The 26,558-nt window shown below is 40.7% G+C and overlaps 1 protein-coding gene across 1 annotated transcript in view; it reads left to right on the top strand.

Moving 5' to 3' along the window:
• Positions 1 to 18,113: 18,113 nt before the first annotated feature.
• Positions 18,114 to 26,558, top strand: part of ATP5PO (ATP synthase peripheral stalk subunit OSCP) — a 1,173,690-nt gene continuing 1,165,245 nt past the window's right edge. Inside the window, exon 1 of the mRNA XM_050784681.1 lies at positions 18,114 to 18,117. The gene's annotated coding sequence lies outside the window, so the exon portion shown is untranslated. The remainder of the gene's footprint in view (positions 18,118 to 26,558) is intronic.

Raw genomic sequence — 26,558 nt, forward strand, 5'->3', positions numbered from 1 at the left:
GAGTGCTTCATGTTCTTAGCAAATATTGGTATTAGCTCTAATAATCCAACAATTCAGAAGACCTGGATGATACATTAAATTAAAAATAATGAGCATGACAATGTTATAGACCTTAACCAGTCAAATCTTTATTAAAAACATTTCTCATTACTAGATTGATAAATATATGTTGTAGGAAGTTTAGAAATTACTATATGGCCGGGCACAGTGGCTCACGCCTGTAATCCCAGCACTTTGGGAGGCCGAGGCGGGTGGATCACGAGGTCAGGAGATCAAGATCATCCTGGCTAACACGGTGAAACCCCATCTCTACTAAAAATACAAAAAATTAGCTGGGCATAGTGGCAGGCGCCTGTAGTCCCAGCTACTCAGGAGGCTGAGGCAGGAGAATGGCTTGAACCCGGGAGGCGGAGCTTGCAGTGAGCCGAGATCGCCCCACTGCAGTGGGTGACAGAGCAAGACTCTGTCTCAAAGAAAAAAAGACAGAAATTACTATATAAGCAAAGAAAATGAAAAAAATAAACCTATCTTTCTTGGTTTTATGATACAAGGACAACAATAATCAGCATTTGGTATGTGTCATTTGAGTCCTGCTACCCCTTATGTGTGTATGAACACATGTAAACATGTATGTGCAAATATGTACATGTATACACATGTGTGTACATGTACATACATACACATATCCATGTCATACTACATACACTATTTTTACTATGTTTTCTATTAGTATTTAACATATATCATGGACACCATCACATGTTATTCGGCATACATGCACCCATGTCAACGTTCACCATAATTGCCTGACAGTCCTGAGTCTGGGTGCCCAGTGCTGGCACCCTCAAGTCCTAGCTCTCTTCTTCCACCTCACGCTCCTCTTCTGACCACTGAGGTAGATACCTGAGCTGCTCAGGCCATTCTCATACACATATTTTCCCCACTTTGGACTGCATTGTTTTGGATAAACCCCTAAAAGTAGAGCTCTGGATCACAGGGTATGGAGGCTCTGGGGACATGCTGCCAAATTGCCTTCCAGAATGTTCTACCAACCTGCAGCCCCTCCTGCAGGATGTGTGCCCCCTCTCCTCATTGTGAGGATAATGAATCTTTTCTTGATGTATTAAAGGGTACTCCTTGGAGCTGCACATTTAACAGTTTGCAAACAGGAGTATTTCACTCCGATTTTTTTTTTTTTCTCTGAAAGATCTGTGTCTTCCTTCATCTTGTGGATTTTGGCCTCAACGATTATCTTTCCAGCCAACTTGGGCTAAATAAGCAAGCAAATGAGATATATTGAGGAGAAAAGAGTTCCCATTGTATTTTCTCCATTCATGGATGGTACCCACATAAAGAGTCCTAACTTTTTCTATTTAGACAGTGTCTCTCTAAGTTCCCAGGAGAGCTGCCTTAACTTTCCCTATTTCTGTTTTTTAAGCATGTATTTTCTGATTATAACAATTACACAAGCTCTTATGATCCTTCACAAGGCAACATGAAATAGAAGACAGAGCATGAATTTTCGAAAGAGGCCTCTTATTTGTGACCCAGGTCCGCCCCCAGAACATTGAGTTTGGTCAAATTACATAAGAGCCTACTGTAATGGAGTGTCTAATCCCTGTGAAATTAGGACGGTAATTCCTGCCTCACACAATATCAGGTAATGCATACATATAAACATATACAAAAATGCTACTAACTAGTACTAAATGTGTAATGACACAATTAAACAGAGTAGAATGACAGCACTCTGTATTAGTTTGCTAAGGAAGCTATAACAAAGTGCCACAGAATGGGTGGCTTGAACAAAATGAATATATCGTCTCATAGTGCTTGAGGCTAAAAACCCACGATCAAGATGTCAGCAGGAATCATTTCTTCTGAGGCCTCTCTCCTGGGTTTGCAGATGGTGATCTTTTCCCTGTGTCATCACATGGTTACATGTCCAAATTCCCCCTTCTTTTTATAAAAACACCAGTCATGTTGGATTAGAGGCCACTCTAATGACCTCATATTAACTTTATTACCTCTGTAAAGGGCCCTATCTCCAAATAAGGCCACATTCTGAAGTACCGGGAGTTACGACTTTAACATATGAATTTGGGAGAGACACAATTCAAGGCATAGTAAACTCTGTAACTGAAAGGAAATTTAAACCTCCTATATCATAATAACCTCAATCACTGGAAAGGCAGGTTCCGAGCGGGTGATGTGACCCACCAGAGACCTCCAGAAAAGCAGTGGCAGGTCCAGGAATCAATCTTCCTAGATGATAAACTCAATTGTTAACTTATTTCCTCACATTTCAATTCACTTTTATTCCCTCACATACTCAAGTATACATGGACCATTTTCAAACACAGGTTCTAAATTTTCTCAATAAACAAGCAGAGGAGGACTGCTCTTCCCTTCTTCCAGAGAAGACAAAGGAAGATTGCTCAGCTGCTCAGCTGGAAGGAGAAAATCATTTCAGGTTTAGGTCAAAAAATCACTCTGTGATATTACTGCGTTCAAACTCAAGTATATTAAATTACCCAACCTAAATGTTAATATAAAAATGCACACTCAGGTAAAGATTGGGAAAACAGAAGTTAAATTTTATAGATCATGTTCTACACGGTAGATACAATGTTCAGCATTTGCACATAGCTTCTGTCAATTCAGTATATGTGCCTTTTAGGATCATTTAATGTTTTTAATTATCTTCCTCAATGCTTGTGCCCAACCACAGGAAAAGTAGAGGCTTCCTTTTCATCTTAGGTGGTCGGAAAATCAAATTTTTCCCCAGACTTGGCACTAGCTATTGGGCAACCGAGTTAAGTCTTCAAACTCCTTTGTACCTCAGTCTTTTCATCCAAAAAATGGGGATAATTGGCTCTGTGTTCTTTAATCTCCTACTAAATAAGAGATAAGATTGCTGAAGGCACTGAGTTTACTAGATAATCCTGACACAAACACAGCCAGTAAAATTACTGGGATTACTATATATTATTTCCTACAGGCCCAGCCTCAAGGAAAACATTGTTGAAAGTTTACCTTGGATGAAAAGTGTGGGAAGATACTTAGAAGTCAAACAATGTGAAGAAAATGGAGATAAATCTTTTGCTCAATGTTACTATAAAAGCTAACCTTTATTTTAAATGAAGAGACTTGAGAAGTTTTTCCTTGAATGTCATGGAAGCTGCCATGATGGGGATTTATGAATGAAATCGATTAGGCACTAATTTTCCAGGCTTCACTTTCTGGAAATGGATGTACTGTGTTTTCAGAGTGCAGCATCTCCAACAAGGTTACCAGAATCAAAGCGGTGACTTTGGCTTCCAGTGTTGTCCTTTTCTCCTTCCAACTGGAGGTCTACCAAGTAAGTGACTAATACAAAAAAATCACAGGTGTGCATCTGCACCCCAGAGGCTCAGGTACCTGGAGATGGAACCTCGGGAATGGTTAAAACATTCTGTGTACATCCAAATACAGACATGGTGAGAGGGAAGCAGTTCCACTATCACTTCTCACGCACTCCTGATGTTCATCCTCCAAACAAAAGCAACTGTGTCATCCCAACGCCTTCTAGTTTCCATGGCAGGTGCTGAGTATTTTGCCAGAGAGCTGCTGTTCTTGCCAGAGATTTATTAGGCTGAAAATATCCTTCCCACTTTAGGTCAGTTGAGTGGATGGGTGAGTGTGTGGAGCTAGAAATGGAAATTACTAATAAAAAGCAATAGAACTGTATCTTTAACGATGCACATGTCTCTCTACAGCTCAATTATTGCTCAACTTTTCCAAATCACCCTCTATTCACTCTTTTAGTATCAAGGTCACAGAGATCCTTAGCTCCCAGATTCTAGATTGGTTTCATCCCTTCACATAGGCCCTCATGCTCATAATTGTCATTTCCAAGGTATATTGAATCTATCTCTGCAAATACTGTAGACATATTATGCCTTTTGTTTTAGTTCAGTCCCTATGTCTTGTCCAACTATATATGTACCATTAAAAACAATGGCAAAACTGCACTTTGCACCAACCTTAGAAATATATATATTCCATGTATATATATTCCAACATATATATGGAATATTATGTAATATATGTAATATTCCATATATAAACATATATATATGGAATATATGTTTCTTAGTTGTCTCTCTATGTGGCAGATCCTGTAGCCCATTTAGCAAACATCCTTTACTCCTCCTTTTCTCCCTTGTTTAAATTCTGATTTTTGTCAATTATCAACTAGAAAGCTCATAATACCCATAGAAAGTGGGTATGCCCCAGGCCTAGGGAGGAGTAGTGACTCAGAACTGGCCATGAGCTGTGAAGGAACACCTACCAGGAAACTGTGAGAAGAATTTTTGGCCCCCAATTGTAGTGGATTGAATTATGACCCCCCTAACGATATGTTCAAGTCCTAATCCATGGCACTTACGAATGTGACCTTATTTGGAAATATCGTCTCTGCAGATATAATCAAGCTAAGATGAAGTCATACTAGATTACCATGGACCCTAATTTCACTGGTTGGTATCTTTGTAAGAGTAAGAAGATGTAGATTTGAACATACAGAGACACAGAAGAAACACACAGGGAAGAAGACCATGTGAAGACAGAGGCAGAAATTGGAGTGATGCAGCTACAAGCCAAGGAATGCCAAGGATTGCAGCAACCACCTGAAGCTAGGAGAGATGTAGGAAAGCATCCTTCCCTAGAGCCTTCAGAGGAGCATGGCCCTGCCAAAACCTTGCTTTCCAACTTCTAGCCTTGGGAACACACTTCTGCTGTTTTAAGCCACCAGTTTGTGGTACTTTGTTATGGCAGCCCTGGCAAACGAAGGTACTGATTAAAGATGAGAGGCGCACAAGCAATTTTTTTCTTTGCCGTAACAACACCCCTGATTTGAGGCCATGATGCCTGAAGCTACACCAGTCATCTTGTGGCCAGGAAGCACAAAGCCAATAGTGTGCTCTAAGCATGGCAGATAATAGCATCAGGAAGACCTGGCGCCCTCTGTAGATATCAGTGAACATCTGAACCCCATCAACAACCGCTGGCTGTCACCATTTGTGTTATACGACAAATATAAACACTCTTTATTAGCTACTGTTTTAAAGTGTTTACTATTACTTGCAGCAGAAAGCATTTTTAACTGACATACACTCTCTATTGCTTTTATTTACATACAACTTTCTCAACTACACACCTGATCATCAGCTTCCCAGTTACTTTCCTAATCATGTCCAAACACATCATTCATTCAGAACCCATCACGATGGGGTCTAGTTTCATCTACTATTCCCCTATCTAGCTCCTACACATTCCTATGCACAAACTTTTCACTTCGGTGAAACTGGAAAGAACCAATGTTCTTGAGCACATTCTACCTCTATTTGTCTTGATTTCTATGCCTGAGACGCCCTATCCTGATTGTTCATTTTTCTTCTAAGTATGTAAAATTGCAAAGCGCATGTCAGTACCACTGCAAAAGTAAACAATTAGGAGCAAAATTAGTGTCTGATCATCCAGGATCAGTTCACTACGCTATGACACATTCATACCATGGAACCCTCTAGAGCTTTAAAAATGTTATAAAGGCATCACATTTTATGATGCTATATGCAACATTCACTGTTAAGGTATTTCATGGAAACAGAAAATCAGAGTTTGAAAAGTCCGATGAGATGCCTAGTAGCCTGTTGTCTGTGATTATTTCTGGATAATAGGATTTGGGAGTAATTTCATTCTTTTTTTTACTGTTTTAATTTTTCAGATTTCCTACAGGTATATATTACCATTAAGATAAGAACTATATATTTTTAAATCCTGAAGAATCTTCAGGGCCCTGTTTGACCTTTTCAGAAAATCTTGCCCAGATTTCACTGCAGGATCATCTCCTCCTCCTTTGCTTTTCAAAACAACGTTTGCTCTTCCCTGATGGCATGTGGACCACACTCTGGCTTGAAATGGACTTACTAGTGTGTGTATTTCTCTCACCACATTTTAAGCTTATTCAGTGCTTAGAACGTGTTCAGGTCATCTTTGTCTCACCCATGGGGAACAAACAAAACACCCTCTCAGTATTGCAGAAGTAATCATTGCTGGCACATACTGAACACTTAATATAGCAGAATAAAAATAATTCTGTGTCATATCGTGCAATCCATTCATTATTCCGATATGGAACCTGAGGTCTTGAGAAGTTAATTTGCCCTAGAAAAGAACTTTGAGCACCCCTGAATCCTCTCTCTTCTTTACCTTCATCTCCAGTTCCCAGGTTTTATTAATACTTGGGCTGACATGTTTTCTGATGTCCTTCCCTCCTTGTCCATCCTGTAGTACAGGCCATCTTCCTCTCACCTAAACTATTACCATTATTTCATTAGTTAGGTTTTTAGTTCCACAATGTTTTCTATCCTATAATTTGTTATTAATGTGCTATTGGTTTATTCAGTCAAAGTATGTTTGGATTTATCTATGTGGCTACCAATTTTTCTTTGCTCACACTCTTGATCATATCTGAGGTTTGAGATATTTCTTCTGTATTTATGTCCTTTTTCCCCAAAGTATGTCCTTTAGAAATTCCTTTCATGAGGATTTTTTTCCAAGGTGAGAGTCCTTACATCTTAGTATATGAAAATGTGTTCAACCTTGTTTTTCAAAGATAGTGTAGCTTGGCAAAGTTATTTCCTCTTAGAATTTTATCGTCTTTGCGTATCCATTGTTGTTGAAACTTCTGTTGATCTGATTATTATTCCTTTTGATGTCTGCCATTTCTCTAGGGCTGCTTTTAAGTTATTTTTATCCTCTCTGTCATTCTATAATGTCACCATAATACAAATATCCCCAGATCCAGAGGGGACAAATGTCCCCTCTGGACCTGAGGCCTTTGTCTTTCCAAATATCTGAAAAATCATCAACCTTTTATCCTCAAACATTTCTTCTCTCTCTAGTCTCTCATTTTGAAATTTTAACTAGTCCTTATCATTCTTATGGACCCTTTCATTTTTTCCATCTTGTTGGGTCTGTGTGCAGCGTTCCACATTTCTTCAAACCTATATTCTCATTTGATATTTTCATGTTCAGTTGCTCCACAAAAGTAGGGCCCATGTCTCTCTTGTTCACTCTCTTCCACACCTGAAACCTAGGAGGTGCTTCAAAGCATCTCTTGACTGAATGAATTAGTTTTACATTTGGTAGGATATTGAGGCTTAGAGACACCAGAAACTTGCCCAATGGCACACCCCAGGTGCACAGTAGGAAGGATACAGCCCGGGGTCTGACTCCAAAGCCTATGGATCAGTAAATGGGTAAATGAGCAAATGAAAGTAAAAATAATAATAATAATAAAACAACTTAAAAATGCAAGTCATGATACTTTATATGTCTTCTCCTGATCACCAAAATGAAGACGTTTTCTCAGAGCTTTTCTCTCTTTCCATTCCCAATATTTAGAATTAATCCCTCAAACTATCTCTTTATATGTCTTCAGTACAGCTGTGGGAATCACTGTAAGATTGCTCTCAAACATACATCAGTAGATGACAATCGGCGGTGGCATTTAGCATCTTCCATTCACTTTAACTCTTGTTTATTGAGCATGACTGTACCGGATGCACTGGCCACCCGGGGAGTTACAGAAAACTTATGATGGGGCTGGGCATGGTGGTTCACGCCTGTAAATAATCCCAGCACTTTGGAGGGCGAGGCGGGCAGACTGCTTGAGGTCAGGAGTCTGTGACCAGGCTGGCCAACATGGGTAAACCCCGTGTCGACTAAAAATACAAAAAATAGCCGGGCGTCATTGCAGGTGCCTATAATCCCAGCTACTCAGGAGGCTGAGGCAGGAGAATCACTTGAGCCCAGGAGATGGACATTGCAGTGAGCCGAGATCATGCCACTGCATCCCAGCCTGGGAGACAGAGCGAGACTCCATCTCAAAAAAAAAAAAAAAAAAAAAAAAATTGACTTTGCAAAGCTCAAACTACATGGTGGAATTTTCAATATGGTTCAGATTAAGAACCCAATATACTAAGATCAGAATATCTCATAGAACTTTCAGGGTCTTTCTCCATGGCTGAGTGGCCTTTTGTATACTGGCTCTTTAAAGCAAGTAGGCAGAAAATGAAGTTGGGAATCACACGTCAGATACACTCTTAATTTCTCCCCAGTAACATTGCATTAGTCCTGGCACATCTCTGAAAAGCTGAAAATCTTGCCATAGTTTGTTCCGAAAGCCTTGGCTGATGGCGCTCGCGTGACCTACTGGGCAGGGCTGGGCTGGGCTGGGTTGGGCTGGCTCTGGCAGGACCTACCCAGGCACAGGCTCCTAATCACCCTTTATCCTTGCCCCTTCCTGCTGTGTTGACAACAGCCGGAAACTGCATTGAGAGCCTCAACCCACTCTCACAACTGTTGATGGACTTCAGAAAGAGTTTCTTCCCTGGCAGATAATTCAGACTGAAAGGAACAAACATGTTGAAAACCTCATTCAAGGAAAGTTGTTACTAAGTGTGAACAATGCCGATGATAACAGGGCTTTTCTCGGAAGACCACTTAGAAGAGCATTGTTGTTCCCATTTATTTCAGGCTGCTGGGCTCTTATCTTGCACGTGCCATATGCTCCCACTTATCTGTCAAGCAGTTGGACTCCACTGAAGCTGACAGTGACGTCCAGCTCCACACGGCTGACCACCAAATGAGGGTCAGGTGGCAGGAAAGAGGTTGTTCTCCTCTTTGCATTTATTCTCTGCAGAATTGTGTAAGTGGCTCAACAGCAGTAAGCCAAGAATCTCTCTAAAACTGTCATAGTTATAGTTGTACTTAGATTTTGACTTTACTCAAGTGCCTAAAGCAGCGTCAGGGTCTCGTTTGCAGCAGCACTTGGAGATATCAGATGAGTTTCCAAATGTCCTTTGAACATTGGGGGCACGTATAGTTGAATAGCCACGGGGAGAACTATCTGTACTTCGGATCAAATGGTGTCCACAATCCGTGCAGATGTCCATATAGCTGATGCCGTACAGTGAAGCAAGGTTAAATTTGCAGTATTAAATTGAAGGACTGCCAGGCATGGTGGCTCATGCCTATAATCCTAGCACTTTAGGAGGCTGAGGTGGGTGGCTTGCCTGAGCTCAGGAGTTCAAGACCAGGCTGAGCAATAGAGAAGTCCCATCTCTATTAAAATACTATCTATCTATATATATAGAGAGAGAGAGAGAGAGAAAGAGAGAGAGATAGAGTGAGCAAACGCCAGGTGTGGTGGTGCATGGTTGTAGTCCCAGATACTCAGGACACTGAAGCATGAGAATTGCTTGAACCCTGGAGGCAGAGGTTGCATTGAGTCGAGATAGCACCACTGCACTCCAGCCTGGGAGACAGAGCAAGATCCTGTCTCGAAAAATAAATAAATAAATTAATTAATTAAAGGACCGGTGTTACCGCTGTACACACACATAGTCTGCAGGTTTGTGTTTACACATATAAGTTGTATGTACACACACACAAACATATATTGAAAAATCTATGCCTATACATAGACACGGGGAGTCTGGTACCATGGTTAAAAGCCTTGACTCTGAAGCTGGACTGACTGGATTTGTACCCTAGCTTCTTCCCTTAAGAGGTGTGTGACTTTAGGCCAGGCACAGTGGCGCACACCTATAATCCCAGCACTTTGAGAGGCCAAGACAGGTGGATCATTTGAGGTCAGGAGTTTGAGACCAGCCTGGTCATCATGATGAAATGTTGTCTCTACTAAAAATACAAAAATTAGCCAGGCGTGGTGGGGCGCACCTATAGTCCCAAATACTTGGGAGGCTGAGGCTGGAGAATTTCTTGAACCCAGGAGATGGAGGTGATGGTGAGCCGAGATTATGCCACTGCACTCCAGCCTGAGCAACAGAGTGAGACTTCGTTTCTAAAAAAAAGAGGTGTGTGACTTTAAATATTCAACCTCTCTGCTCCTTTGTTTCCTCATCTGTCTACTTCAAAGTGTTCTCAAGAGGATAAGACAAGCTAGTACCCTTAAAGGACTTAGGACAGTGGCTAGCAGTCAGGGAGTGCAGTAGAAGTGCTTATTAATAGAACGCTCCCTCTCAGTTAAGAGGGAGATATGGCCTCTGTCTCTGGCTGAGCAGCCATGAGTCCGGCTACCTCAGAGGTTCTACCACTAATAATCTACAGAGGGACTGGGTTAGTGGGAGGTGACCAATAGCCTCTGCCATGCCTGTACCATAGGTCTAACTTTCATTTTTATTCATGTGAATATGTGTGCTCCTCAGGAGACAGCAGACTCTGCCGGGTCAGGGACAGTTTTAATATATTCCACTGTTTTCTCCCCTGCATATAGCAGGGTGCTTGGCACATAATAGGTGCTTAATAAATATGTATTGGACATTTAATAGAATAACTACTACTATTGCTCGTGCTGTTGCTACTCATACTATTATTGCTATTATCCTCAGGACGGGTTTTAATTTTCTGCATCATCAATTATTGTACTGAAATATGGGTTCCTGAAAATCATGTATAAATCATGACGATAACTTCCCAAAATGGTCAAATAATAACAGTAATAAAAATAATGTTCTCTCTTCGGGTATTTACCCAGTAATGGGATTGCTAGGTTGAATGGTATTTCTGTTTTTAAGCCTTTGAGGAAATGTCACACTGTCTTCCACAATGGCTGAACTAAGTTACGCAGCACTATTCACAATAGCAAAGACATGGAATCAACCTAAATGTCCATCAATGATAGACCGGATAAAGAAAATATGGGTAAGGAAATCTAGGAGAGAATTTCTCCCAACACAGCACCTGTAGAAATTGAAGAACATGAAACAGATGTGCACAAGAATAGGAAAGTCCCAGTAATTTAAAGATAGTTTGGGTGGTGTGCTGGAACAGAAACAATATACACCATGGAATACTATGCAGCCATAAAAGAGAACAAGATCATGTCTTTTGCAGGGACGTGGATGGAGCTGGAGGCCATTATCCTTAGCAAACTAACACAGGAATGGAAAACCAAATACCACAAGTTCTCACGTATAAGTGGGAGTTAAGCGATGAGAACACGTGGACACACAGAAAGGAACAACACACACTGGGACCTTTTGGAGTTTGGAAGGTGGGAGGAGGGAGAGGATCAGGAAAAATAACTGTTGAGTAGTAGGCTTAATACCTGGGTGATGAGATAATCTGAACGACAACCCCTAAGACACAAGTTGACCTATGTAACAAACCTGCACTTGTACCCTTGAATTTAAAAGTTTTTTTTTTTAATAGTTAATAGTAATAATTAACTTGGTTGTACAAAACAGTAGAATAATAAATAGAAAAGAAGGAACTTTAAAAGTCAAAATTAAAAAATAAAGAATAAAAATAATCAAGCCTTTGTTCTGCAAAATGTGTAGTATCAAATAAATATTGGGAAAGTTTACAGAGAAAATACTACTGGTGTCAAGTAATTTACTGTCAGGAATAACTTGAAGGAGCGCAAAATGAGTGATCATGTTCATGTACCAAATGGGTAGAGATAAAATATAGTTAACAAAGAAAATGCATGTTGGATTTTAATGCAGGAGGGTAAACACCATTATTTGCCCTCACCAGGATATAAGGAAGCAGGTTTTTAATGGGCCTAGAACACCAAGGTCTAGGAAATGCTGTGTTCAAAAGAAATAGGATCAATAGCTAAGCCAGTCAAAGCCATGTACACCTGAAGTGAAATGTGTGACCGTGATGGAGGAATGTGCAGAGAGTTTGGTTGAAGATTAAAGGAGGGAGGGAGGGTAGGACAATGCTAGAGACCACCCATCCAGATGGAGGAAGCTCTGATGTTTTCCAGGCATGGATCAAACAGCACAGATGCTGCCAGAGAGGTTAGGTGACTGCAGAGGGAGGGGCCCGGGTGCAGGGAGCCCAAAGGGACAGCTGCTAGAAATCAACTTCAGTCCAAAGAGGAAGCGAGGCAGAGCTGCTTCTCTGGATCTATTCTAACCAAGGAGGAAGTGACAGGGGCCCTGGAGATAAAAGGAGCAGGTTACCCTAGAGCCTCCACAGCCAACCATGGGTAAGCTGGGTATTGTCAGGTGGGTGACTGCCTTTTGAGGAGGCAGAACTCTAAATGCTTAGAGCAAAGATTGGTGGAATTCTAAGATTTGAGCATGAAACAAGTCTGGAGAGGGAAGGGTCCTTGTTCATAGCACAATCCCAACTGGGAAGAAAATGGGGAAGTATCTCAAGAGGTAGCCAAACAGGAAATTCTCTGGTAAAGTCAGATGTGAGAACACTTGTGTAAAAAAAAATAATGAAAGAAGATGAATATAAATTCAAGTAAGAAATAGTGTTGAGAATCCTTGTGGTTCAAAGAAGTTTGTAAAATTTGCTAAGACCTAAAATGAGAGTCAAGGAAAGGAACAAAGGCAGGACAGGTCTTCTGTAAGGACAGCTGATATATAATATAAATAGACAACAGAGAGAAAAGATAACAGCTCAACCGGGTTACATTAAACAAGTACTGACTGGCTGTCTTCCCTGTAAGCCACAACCAGACATTCGGCTATGACCCTGCTCATGAGGAACTCATGGGCCAGATAAGAAAAGTATACAAAGAACAAATGATGATCAGGATGGTAAATTTCCATAGTGTTAAGTATCTCTAAGGAAGAGAGTTCAATTCGTTAAGGGATTCATTTAGGAAACACATCAAGGAGAACGTAGAGGTAGGTTTTGCAGGATTCTGATAGGGCTCTTGGATTGAGAAACACTTTAAAAGAAAAGCAGAGGAAGAGAAACCTGTTGAGGAGCATGAGAAGAAATGCTGGGAGGAGGAGATAGATAACCTGGAGTAAACTATCATAGAAATCTAGGAGAGAATTTCTCCCAACACAGCACCTGTAGAAATTGAAGAACATGAAACAAATGTGCACGAGAATAGGAAAGTTCCAGTAATTTAAAGATAGTTTGGGTGGTGTGCTGGAACAGAAACAAGGTCCCCAGAAGGTTTATGAGATGAAGGAAAGCATTAATTAATTCCAAAAGTTTGCCTGTGATGGAAGCAAAAGAGGAGGTGGACAGTGTAGAAAGATACAAGATCAAGGATGAATTTTGTGCTTTGTTCTTATTTTTAATTTGGTTTGTGGATGGAGATTTAAACATGGTTATTATATGTGCTTGAGGGAAGAGGCAATAGAACAAAAGCCACTAGAAATGAAAGATAATGAGGTGATTAATAAGGCATGACCCTGAAGGATGCAAGTAGGGGATAGGAACTGGAGTCCATGTGGGAACATTAGCTGTGAGAAGTGGGTATCAGCTTCTCCATGGAAATTTCAGGGCTCTGAGAGTAGGTCCACCTGTAACCAGTGCTTGGGACAGATTTCTGAAGGTGTTACTTTGAGTTAGTTTTCATTAATTGGAGTATTAAGAAGACCTGTCACCCCCTAAAAGAAAGAGAAGAGATAGTTCCAAGGGGGATTTGAAGACTGTAGAGAAACAATGATTTAGGGGAATGGAAGAGGAAGGTATTATGGGATCTGTGGAAGGAGAGTGGCATATAGCTGAGCTCCCATTTCAAGCTGAAGGTTATAGCTGCATAGGACAATAACTCTCATGGTATGTGTGCTTCACCAGTAGTTCAGGTGTAGGAAAGGTGGATGGTTGTATTAATCCAGGGATGGAGTCTACCAGTGAGTGTGGTGGAAAAATGAGAATGGGAAAGAAGATGCAGAAAGACAGAGGCTGAAGCCATGAGCTTCATGGCTTCAAGGCATGAGCCATGAGATCCAGGCCACTAAGCAATAGGAATGAAGGCAACAAGGAAATGGAGCAATCAGAGCCTCTGAGAGATCAAAGAACAGGTGTAGTAGGCACACAGAATGATGACAAAGGATAACACAATATATGGGCAGTGAGAGGGATCCCTGGGTATAAGCTGGCAGAGAAGGAAGAATTCCAGGTTATATGCTGGATGTGGCCCTGGGAGAGAGTGCCTGGAGTGGGGGGAAGTGACAATCAGTGGAATTGAGAACGTCAAGAAAAGCGTGTTGAATGGAAACATTTTCTAAAATTCATTGCTGTGTTTATTTGTACACAGGGGAAACACTAAGTGTGCTTCTATGCTAAGGGGAAGGCCCAGTAGAGAGAGAGAGAGATGAAGATACTGCAGAGAGGGGAGAGGGTTGAGGGAACAAGGTCTGGAGGAAGCAGGAGAGAGAGCAGGTCAGATCGTGGCTGATGGGATCGGCAAGAGAGAGAGGAAATGAGGAGCAGGAATGAAAGATGGGTCTGGGTACAGATGCATTCATCTGGGCATTTGAGGCAGGAAGCTGAGGCCGGACAATCTGCTGTGAGACAGGAGGCCAGTGAGGCAAAGCATGGGAGAGAGGCAAGAGCTTGGAACAGCCGCAGGAGCTTCCTGGTGGGGACTGGCTGAAGGATCTCAGTGATTTTCTCCAGCTAGGCTCACCCCCAGGCTTGAGAGTGGAGAAGGCCAATGATGCATGGGTTCCCAGGTGGAATTTTGCCAGCTCTGAATGACAAGTAGACAAGGAGGGAGGGGGATTACCAGTGAGAACTGACAAACCCTGGCAACGAAGGATGCCGGACTGGATAAAGAGGGAAGTAAAGCCAGGTGGATCCAGATGGACTGAAAGCAAATGGAGGAACCGAAGATCTGGGAGGACCGCGGGAAATTAAGAGTGGGTGGAGTGAGAATAAACCTCTGAGGGGGTGTAGAGTAAGATGAGGGAGCTGTGGCTTAACGGAATTTGTGAGGATGATTTGGGCGTTGGACTTAACTGGAAGTGTTCTGAATCAACACTGAGATGAAACGGCAGTGATAGTAGGGTGACCTCATTACAGTCGAGCTGAGGCATCACAAGCATCTTTCTCTTGTTTAACAGAGCAGGAGAGCTGGGAGACCTGTTTGTTCCACTTCAACTCTTAAGAGTCCATGAGCAACTCCACCCAGCATACATGGAAATACACACCAGTCCATACACGTATTTTGCATAAACTCTTACCTGAACCATCTACAGCTCAGGGAGATGCGTTTTCATTCCCTGTATTCCCTGCACATTCTACATGCATGTGATGCTCCTTTAGAGTACAATGCATGCATGTACAGTGCGTGTTGCATTTGGGGGAAGGGAGGAGCTAATCTATGGCATCACTAGTTTTATGCTTTGAGACATGGAGATTAAAAGGCCTAAATATACATTTTCCCCAGGTGAGTCCTGTGAGAATGACGAGATTCATTCCTGGAATTAAGCTCTTTGACAGCCCTGGGAAAGGAGGCTATAAAAATAAGGTATTATTTGAGATAGGGGATTACTTACTTTATAATAAAACCACAAGAAAAATAGTAAAAGTGTAATCAGCACACTTTTTTATTTAATGTAACCCAAACATATTGGCTACAGTTTTTTCTGTATATCATATTATTGGGTTAAGTTTTTATATTCCTCTATGTAAGAGGAGAGGTTTATTTGCAAACAGAGCGAAACACCCCAGTGGTAACTTGATTTTTCTTTAAACCTCCATATATTATAGTTTAAACTGCAACTAAATGAAAATGCAAATTATTTATAAAAGCTCAGTTGAGTCTGTGGGACCGCAGTACACACTGTGACATGCCAGGAGTCGCGAGATGGAGTGCCATGATGATGAAGTGCATTTACACCCCTCTGTCCCTCCCTGTCTCCACAGCTGCATGGCCACGCTCAGCACCAGCATAGACCACAGTTCTCAAAGACCAAAGGTCACCCTGAGGGATCCAGAATTAAAACACACCAGAAGGTTTACTTTTTCTACAGCAATGTTAAGAATGACCTAAAATGAGATAAATAATAGATGGGAGGGGTGAGAGGAAGAAAGAGAGAGAAAGGGAGATGGAGGGTAGGGAGCTATAGATGGACAAGTAAATATAGTCTCTAAAACACCCAAACATCCAGTTCTTACCCCAAAGATGCAGAGCCATCTGAAAATTATGAGTTTCCATTTGCTTCCCACCTCCAGAAATGGCCAGCACTTGTTGCCTTTATTCCTAGGCCCAAAACTCTCTGGCAATAAGCAGGCCTGCCAGAGGCATTAAGTATAACTCCGGAGTTGATTATTTTAGGTTGGAGTCAGGTATCGCCTGATGTTCAGATGGCCAGGAAAGAGAAAGTCTCAGTGTTAGCTTTTATTTAAGTGATGATCTTATCTCCACCACACCCAGCATATTACTATCTCAAGGTGTTAGAAAATAAATTTCCTTAGGTTTAGAGATGGGTTTTAGGCCAGCAAGAAAAAAGCACTGCAAGCCAAGACTGTAGCAATGAAGAAAGTACCATCATGGTCTATTCTACAGAATAAAGCTCACTAGAAAAGGCTGTATACATGCCTGAACAAATGAACAAATGAATGGACACAGACAATTTCATTTCCTACTTTCCAGGCACATTATATCAAAAATACCATTCAAATAAGATTAAACTGCATCTGCTTCCAAAAATAATAGGCTTTTCTGGAAAAGTCTCAGTAACAGGATGGATTCTACCATCTTGTTTGTGTAGACAAACAATCTGTGTGATTCTGCCATGTTTGTGTATCCTTGTTATGGCCTCAGTTATGTAATTCATGCCACTTACTGACTTGGACAAATTATTTCAAGAGGTAATTAAAATATTTTTATTTTAATGTACCTGATGGATATAAACTTGGAGAAAACTTGATGGATATAAACTTGGATAAAATATAACTTGTATGATTACAAGGTGTCGAAGTAAAGGATAAAATCTCACACATTTCTATTTTGAATTAAAGACTGTTGGGCAACCTCTTTAAGTAACAGATGGTATTGCTCTTACACCATGCAAATGAAACACAGATAGATTTGAATATTGAGAATGTTTATGTTAATATGTAACATAACATTTGTGATCATATGTAAAGTTACAAACCCAATGACACAAATATTAACACTAGGCAAACTATCTCCCTGGCGCTGTAAGCTTCAATTCTGTCTTGGCTTCTTTGTGTACGGAAGCACTTTTCAGTATGCTGCCTAAAAATATTAAACTCCCATCACAGCGACTCAAATTGTTACAATGAACTTTGAGGCAAAAAGTCAAAATGTTGAAGTGTATTTTACTAATGTTATTAAACTAATCTCTATGGAGTTCTCAAATAAGACAATAAATGGACTATTCTACTCATCAGTTGTTCCAATGAGGCCACGCATGGTGAAATTTAAAGCTGACCTTGACATTGTTCTCCATGGACAATGGGGAGAAGGGAAGCCCAGTGAGCAGTCTAAACTCGTTGGTCTTTTCAGATAATCAGAATAAAGAATCCCCATGGCCCGCAGCTTGCCCTTCTCCCCCACTGCATTCTACAAGATTTAAGAAGGATGGAACAGAGATGTGTGAGCTAGGCTCTGTAGACGGCCTCCCTGGGTTGGAATCCCAGCTCCACCTCTGACAGCTGTGTGATCATGGACAAATGACTCAACATCTCTGAACCTAAGTTTCCTCATCGGTTGAATGGAGACTATAACAGTGCATATCTCACAGGGGTATGCCGAGGATTAACCAAGAAAATATAAACTGCGGCTCCAGAAGTACTGGCTATTACTGTAAACCTTTATGAAACATTGTGAACAAGGGCTGTTTTACCTTTAAAATGGTTCATAGATTTTCTAGGAGTTATTGGGATCCATATGATTCCAAGACATTCTCAACAGTATTTGTAGGGTACTGACCACATGCCCACAACTCTGCTACGTATGGGATTCAAAGATAAAGAAAAATTCACTAAAATTCAAGGTGACAGCATCTAGTTTCTTTCCTCCTGTCTCTTTTCATTTAAAATAATGGTGTAAATAAAGGTCACTGGGGGCAGATGTATGAGAATGACTAAATGTGTCTAGGGAGTCATTTCAGAGAACATTTAACAGAAGTGGGTCACATATGGTTAGGAGCTTCAGAAGGAAATATGAGTTGAAAAGGAGAGAGAGTGAAAATGGCAGGGGAGGAAACTTTATAAGTAGGAAAACCTTTGAGGTAAGACATTTGAGCCATGTGTTTCCAGATAGGGTTGAGACATTAGATGTAACTGATACTTAAGATGAGGGGGGAGAGTGAATAAACCCAGAAAGCCTCCTGGACCTGTGGCTGTGGATGCCCTTGAATGCTGTGCTAAATTTGTTTTTTACCTGATATGGATGTGGGCAAAGTGTTAACCAACTCAACCTTCTCACCTTCTATGTTAGAATTCATCCTTTGATAGCTGTGTTCTCCTGGTACCTGATATGATGTTAGCTGTGCTCCTGGGTGACATTCATTAGCATAAAAATGACCCTGATGGGTAACTCACATCTGCACTGGGAAAGACTACAAGTGGACCCAATTAGGGTACCCTGTTTTGAGATTTCCCTAAAGAAGAATTATAGGAGTATGGTAACTCTTATAATCCTTAAGTGGATCCTAGAAGGAGTTATACCTCTGGAGATGTTACAAGATATGCTGGCATAGAGCTTGGAAGCCAGGGTAAATTTCATGGGAGCCAATGTGGATTCACTCCCTGCTGTGTAGACAACTGTTGCAAGAACTCCAACTAACAGGAATACTGAACGCCACTAGGCTAGCAAACTGTGACTCCTGTTCTATATCCTCTAAGAGATGAATATCAAGTGATAATTTATGAGCATGAAGATTTAGTTGAACATCAAGAAACTTTGGTAGGCATTGCAATGGGTAACAGAGAACTCAAGGAAGCAGTGAAGTAGGAGTGTAGAAAGATAAGTCTGAAAATGTTATTCAAAATTATATTTATTTTAGCTATGGAGAGGAGTTTTCTAGAATGTAGAATTTATTTTTAGTTTTTTACTGCTCCTTGCAGAGAATGGCTACTAGGCAGTGTGCCCAGATTAGCCAGAATTTCTAAATTAAAGGATTTTACATGATTGCATAAAGCTCTAAAAATAAGACATTTGCTCAAAATAAAATTTGGAGGGCAGCTATCTTGACGTGCCTATGTTGAAGGGTGAGGGAAGGTTTGTATGACTAATGGAAACAATAGAACAAGCTGCAAATGGTTGGGAAATTGTTTCCCTTGTCCAAAAGATACATTGAAATGGGCTATTATGACCTGGTTCACCTCACATTTCTACAGAAATTAGATAATAATCAGCACAGAACCAAGTTCAGGTTTTAAACATTTTTTTCCACCACATCTCTGCATGAAAATACATCAGACTGAAAGGGATTGCATTCACTCAGCAAATATGTGCTAAGATCCTTCTGTGCCAACTCTGAAGATGAAAAGGTATGCGACGTGGTCTCACCCCTAAAAGAACAAACTGTCTGTCTAGTGGGGGAGACAGACACACAGCTAATTACATTCAGTGTGCTAAGTGCCTATAAGGAATATGCCCACATTCTCACAGGAACCCAGAAGGAACTATTAATTGTGCTTAGTGGGACCTTCTCAGAGAGAAGAACATAGTGGTCTGAATTTTCAGGAGTAACATCTTAGTCCAGGATGCTATAGCAAAAGACCACAAACTGGGTAAGTTTTAAACCCCAGAAACTTATTTCTCATGATTCTGGAGGTTGGGAAGTCCAAGATCAAGGCACCAGCATGTTTGTCTGGTGAGGGTCTATTTCCCGGTTCATAGAGGGTGCCTTCTTGCTGTGTCTTCACATGGTCGAAGAAGCAAGGCTCTCTCTGGGATCTCTTTTAAGAGCCCTAACTTAAGAGCTCTTCCTTCATTTCTTGGTGATATAGTTTGGATATCTGTTTCCTCCAAATCTCATGTTGAAATGTGATCCCTGATGTTGGAAGTGGAGCCTGGTGAAAGATGTTTGCATCGTGGGAGTGGATCCTTATAAATGACTTAGCCCCATCCCTTTGGTGATGACTGAGTTCACACAATATCAGGTTGTTTGAAAGTGTGTGGCACCTCCCTCCTCTCTCTTTTGCTCCTGCTCTCATGAGGTGACATGCTGCTCCCACTTCATCTTCCACCATGAATAAAAGCTCTTTGAGGCCTCACCAGAAGCTGGGCAGATGCCAGCACCATGCTTCCTGGCATCTGCAGAACCATAAGCCAATTAAACCTCTTTTCTTTATGAATTACCCAGCCGCAGGTATTTTTTTATAGCAACACAAGAACAGCCTAATATACCGAATCTCTTCCCAAAGGCCCTGCCTCCTAATACCATCACCTTGAGACTTAGGATTTCAACACCTGAATTTTGAAGGGACACAAGCATTCAGACCATAGCAAGTAAATAGCAATTTCTAGGCAGAGAAGAGAAAAACTGTGTATGCATGCATGTGTGTGTTTATGTGTGTATATGTGTAGGGGTCCATGGGCAGAGGATGGGGGAAGAAGGTAGATGAAGCAAGAATAGCAAAGAAACTTCATATGGTATTGACATCACATGCCACACTTTGCTCTGAGCATACAAGCTCTGCAGATATTTCTGTCCACAGCAGCAACCTGTGCTCTGACAATAGAAGGACTGTCCTAAACTCCTTCTGGTGGATGAGCCACTGGCCAACAAGGTTGAGTCTACAAATGGCCTTTTCTTCACTTGGACATACCTTGACATTTCTTACATCGTTATCACTAAACATTCCCTTCTGGTGAGCAGTAGGCTCCTGTTGTATGATGCAAATCATATATGTGTGGAACTGCTATCTGAAGGTAAAAAACAGGAGTTGCAGATGACTCCTGCCCTCTTGGAACTAAACCACAGTCTAGAAGAGGAGAGCAAGTTTATGTGGGCTATGCATTACACTAAAGGTAAGAGTATTTCATGGTAGGAGAAGGTGTGCAAAAGAACAATGTAACAGTTGATCTAGAGTTAGATTACTAAGGGCCTTTAGAGGCTTATAAATATATTTAGATATGATGAATATCTAAAGAGAGACACTAACAGGTGTTTTAAGATGTTATATCTGGCAGCAATATTATATCAGTCAGAATTGCAGAATTGCTGGAAGAAGTGGACATTCAAAGGAAAGACTAGACTGCCTAGAGATGAGCATAAAGGAGTCACTCCAGCCTGAGACTGGAGAAGAAAAGGGAAGCAATCTAGTTAATAGGGCCCGTGGATTGGAACCACAGGGTAGATGCAGTCCTGGCTAGAACTGCCACTCAAGTGGAAAGAGAGGGAGAAATACCCAGCCAGCACCTTATCTTCCCATCGAAACTTTAAACTTTTCCTTTTCAGAAGACACCACAAGGAAATAGAAGGGGTCTGAACAATGGTTCATGCCTGTAATCTCAGTGCTTTGGGAGACCAAGGCTGGAGGATCACTTGAGGCCAGGAGTTCAAGACCAGCCTGGTTAACACAGTGAGATCCCATCTCTACAAGAAGTTGAAAAATTAATGAAGTATCAAATGCCCATCGATGATAGACTGAATAAAGAAAATGCAGTACATATACACCATGGAATACTATGCAGCCATAAAAAGGAACAAGATCATGTCCTTTGCAGGGACATGGATGGAGCTGGAAGCCATTATCCTCAACAAACTAACAGAAGAACAGACATTAACACTGCATGTTCTCACTTGTAAGTGGGAACTGAACAATGGAGAACACATGGAAACAGGGAGGGGAACAGCACACAGTGGGGCCTGTTGTGGGGGCAGAGGGAGGAAGAACATCAAGATAAATAGCTAATGCATGTGAGGCTTAATACTTAGGTGATGGGTTGATAGGTGCAGCAAACCACCATGGCACATGTTTACCTATGTAACAAACCTATGTGTCCCACACATGTATCCTGGAACTTCATTAAATTAAATTAAATTAAAAAGAAAATACCTACATTAAAGCCATTTAGTTTTAGGGAAAAGGAGTTGAAAATGCAACCAACTCTTGGTGAAATGTACAAATAAATCTTTGTTATACTTTATTTCAAATAAATTATTTTCAAATTAAAAATTTTTCACTGGGTATGGTGGTGCCTTATTATAGTCCTACGTCCTCAGGAAGCTGAGGGAGGAGGATCACGTGAACCCAGAAGGTCGAGGCTGCAGTGAGCTATGATCGTACCACTGCTCTCCAGCCTGGAAAACAGAGCAAGACCCTATTTCTGAAAAAAGAGAGAGAGAGAGAGAAAAGAATTTAGAAGGACATGCCACACATTGAAAGAACATATTTTTAAATCACATCTTTGATACAAGAATTGTGTTCAGAATGTGTAAGTAATTCTTGCAGCTCATAATTAGAAGACAAATAGCCCAATTTAAAAACGGGCAAGAGATTTGAACAGACATTTCACCAAAGAGGATATGCAAGAACGTAAAAAGATGATCAGAATCACTGGGAAAATACAAAATAAAACTGCAATGAAATACATCATATCCAGTACAACAGCTGAAATAAAAAGACAGACATATACAAGTGGTGAAAAGAATGTAGAAAAACTGGAACCCCCAAATTTTCTGATGGAAATAGAAAATGGAATATTCAGTTTGCAAACAGCTTGACCTCTTCTTAAAAAGGCAAACATAGACTTACCACATGACCCAGCTATTCCACTCTTAGATAGGTACCCAAGAGAAATAAAAATATGTCAACACAAAGACTTGTTGGTAAATGTTCGTAGCACCATTATGTATAATAGCCAAAAACTAGAAATGATACAGATGTCCATCAGCTGGCGAATGAATACACAAGTTGTGGTATATCCATACAATGGAATACTACGTAATTTAAAAAACCAGTTACTGATACATGTTACAACATTGATGAGTCTCACTGCATTCTGCTGGGTGAAAGAAGGTAGAATTGAAAGGCTCCTTACTGTATTATTTCATTTACATGACATTATGGAAAAGGCAAAGATATGGGAACAGATATCAGATTAGTGGTCCTCAAGTGCCAATGGCAGTAGGAGAGGATTGACTGCCAAGAAGCTGGAGGGAACAAAGAGGGGCTTTGGTGGTGGTGAAGATGATCTGTATCAAGTTTGCAGTGATGATTTCACAGCTGTTTGTCAAAGCTCATCCAACTATACACGTCAATAAGTGTATTTTACTATACTTAAGTTATACTTTAATAAACATGACTTTTAAAAATAAGCATTAAACTAGTGGCAGGCAGAGCAGCTAGGAGAACACTGCTGAGGGGGAGCAGCAGTGAAGAAAGGGAAAGACCTTGATGAGGGAAAGCAGCAGTGAAGAAAGGGAAAGACCTTGATGAGGAGAAGCAGCAGTGAAGAAAGGGAAAGACCTTGATGAGGAGAAGCAGCAGTGAAGAAAGGGAAAGACCTCGATGAGGGGAAGCCTGCCTAAGAAAAAAGAACACGAGAGACAGGCTTTCTGGAAGCGAAAGAGTTTGCGATTATAAATAAAGAAGGCAGAATGATAAAATACATGAGCAGATGTGACAATGAAACTCAAAGTAACTCAGTGAAACTCCATAGAGGGGAATAAACAGGAGGGTTCTGGTAAGTCTGACAAAAGCAAGGGAGAAAGGCATTCATGCAATCACTCATACACCCATGCATTGACTCACGCATGTGTCCATTCATTCATGCATGATGCATGTCTGCATTCAGTGTTTATCTTGTACTTAACAGTGGGAAGTAGCCAAGGGCAAATAAGAACATGGAGAGTTGAACCTACCTTCTAGGAGCAGAGTTCCTGAGTGCAAAGCCCAACTTTAGATTGGTTTAATGGTTCCATGTTTACCTCATAGCTCTTCCCTCCCAATTCTGTATTCCGAATGTTAAAGAGAAGTCCTTTCATCCCCAGGAACTAGGCCCGTCCTAAAGTCAGGATAGATCCTGATTGGCCAGAACCAGCCATGGAAATCCTAATCTCCTTCACCAGTGGTTAACAAGAAATGAGAACATGTCTTAGTTCTCCACAATGAAACAAAAAGGACCTTCACTTTTTGAACCAAAACCCAACTTAGGAAAATGCCTTTTGTGTCTGTTTCTTCCTTCCTGCTTGGACAGCTGGAATAAGAATATGTCATCTGGAGCTACATCAGGCATCTTATGACTGTGAGGTGACAAGTATGAAGAGAAAAAGGCAACTGGTCAAAGATCACAGAGAAAAAAGAATAGAAATGGCCTGGGTCCTTCATGACACAAACCATCTGTTGCACCAAAGGTAAAACCATCTACCCCCAAACTTTATGGAAGATGACAAAATTATAGCAGGACTCTGGCAGAGGATTCCAATGGAAGTCATCTCTGGGTCCACTTATGAGGTCAGAACCCAGCAACAGCTACATGACTGTGCATACAGTCCTCACCCCTGAGGCTCTTCAGAGAGGTGGAAAGAGGACAGAAGTGAGAAAGAATATGTAGGAGGGAAAGATCATGGGTTCCGGAGAAAAATTTCAATCCCTGAGATGGAAACTAATGGGAAAATGATAGGTATTAGAGACAGGACAATAGATTAGTTCCGGTCTCTGGGGCAAATGGGTGACAATAAGAACTAAAAATCAGAAAAAAAAAAAAGAAATGACCAATTGGATCAGGAGAGAGGGAAAGGGAGGCCTAACTAGTCAAAGTACTTTTTGCTCCCATGCGGAATGAATCCAAAGTATCTCAGCAATGAACCCAAAACATCCCAACCAGTTTATCTTGTGGTCACCAAGTCATCGAATGCAAAGGAGAATGTGATTTACAATCACGTGATTTTCCATCCGTTTTAAAGGGTAGGCAGGGAGCTCTGAAATGGATAGATGGGGAATTAGGAGTTTGGATCTGTGCAAAGACAGTAAGTCAAGGCTCTTCGAGAATAGCCACAGGGGTCATGCAGTTGAGCATCTGAGAGGTCTTTGATTGCGAGCTTGAGCTTCTGTTCAGAGTTGAGGCTTCCTTCATATAATCTTTCTCCTTCTTGTGCTCCTCAGAAAACCAACATTTTCACAAGGCAGCCCTGCTAGTAATATCTCAGAAAAACTGGATTTTAGGAGGGAAGTAGAGAGAGATTAGGAGATTTTAAGTTTTGGTTTTATGAAACAATGAAGCCTTTTAAGAAATAGATGTGCCATCTTGAGACGACATTGTCAGTATCTCGTTCTACCTATTTCTCATTTTCTGTGTTTTAAAAAAATTCAATAAGACTATGGTGGGGTGATTACCTTTTTTCTATTTCTTGCCTTATAGTTTGGTTGTAGACCCAACCCTGCCTGAGTACAGATCTCCAGTCATTTCAGCTCAGCTTTGTCCTATTACACAGTTTTCCTTTTTACCCCTCTTCTGGCTCTGCCAGAGTTGACTAGAAATTGACGATCCTAAGTTTTCTTCACCAAAATCAAGGTAGTGGAGGCGAAGGTGAACTTAGTAGAAAAAACAGACCTTAATCAATGTCACAACATGTGCATCTGGCCCTAGGTCTGCACTGCACTAGAAGTGTAATTTTGGAATAGTAGGTTAACGTCCCTGCATCACGGTTTTTTCGCCTTTCAAAAGGAGTCATTCATTCCAATTCCACGTTACAGGGTGATTGTGGGGGATGAAAGAACAGTGAATCGCATCAATATTTTTGAATAAAAAGAAAAATAAAGTGAGACTGCGTGCTTTGAGCACTGATATGTTATGAAATTATAAACAAGTAATTTCCTTATTATTATTTTATTATATAATAAAATACAGAAACATAATGAAAACAATTTTAACAAATTGATCCCCTTGTTCAAACAAGTTTCCCTTTAAAGGAAATTTATCTTATCTAGTTTTTGTATTTATATGTAACAAAGAGCCAAATCAAAATATAAATGCAAAAGAATCGTAAGTATTGTTTTATAAGGCATGTTTTTCTGACATGTTATTAGTTGCATCATAGAAGACACTTAAGAAAGCATCTTATGCTCTTTACCTTGCAAAAAGGTGTTACCATACTAGAATTGAATTCTCACTCAAGATCCAGCATGGTAAAAAGTATATGACAAGAATAATGCTTTTCAGTTGTTACATAGATTTGTCCTATAGAATTTTTAGTGTTTTTAAATGAGCATTTTTATTGAAATTTAACACTTCTGATTCTAACTGTCAGGCTTGGTTCATTTTCACAAAATGAACAGACTTATGTAACCACCCTACAAATAGGAAATGACGCATTATCAGCACCCCAAAACTCCCCTTGAGTCCCCCCAGCTACCTCCCTCTACTCCCCAAGGATCACAACCAACCTGACTGTTCTCACTACAGATTAAGTTTGCCTCTAGTTGAACTTTATATGAATGGAATCACAGAGTCTGTGCTTTTTATTGTAACTGCATTTTTCTCTCAATACTTGATTCATGATATTCATTCAGTTTGTGTGTAGTAAGAATTCGTTTATTCATTTTCATTGCTACGTGGCATCCCGTTGTATAGATACACTCTTCATTCTATTCTTCGTGGAGATTTGGGGCTCTTCAGAATAGTACTGCTATGAATATTTTACACATGACATTTACTGCATGTATCTGCAATTCAGTAATGTGTAAACCGAGAGTGCAATTTCTAGTCAAAGGGTATGTGTACATGTAACTTCAGTAAATACTCCCACACACTTTGTCAAAAATGAAAGTACTAATTTACACTCCCA

The sequence above is a fragment of the Macaca thibetana genome, chromosome 3 (genome assembly GCF_024542745.1).
Source record: "Macaca thibetana thibetana isolate TM-01 chromosome 3, ASM2454274v1, whole genome shotgun sequence".
In the NCBI taxonomy this organism is placed as follows: domain Eukaryota; kingdom Metazoa; phylum Chordata; class Mammalia; order Primates; family Cercopithecidae; genus Macaca; species Macaca thibetana.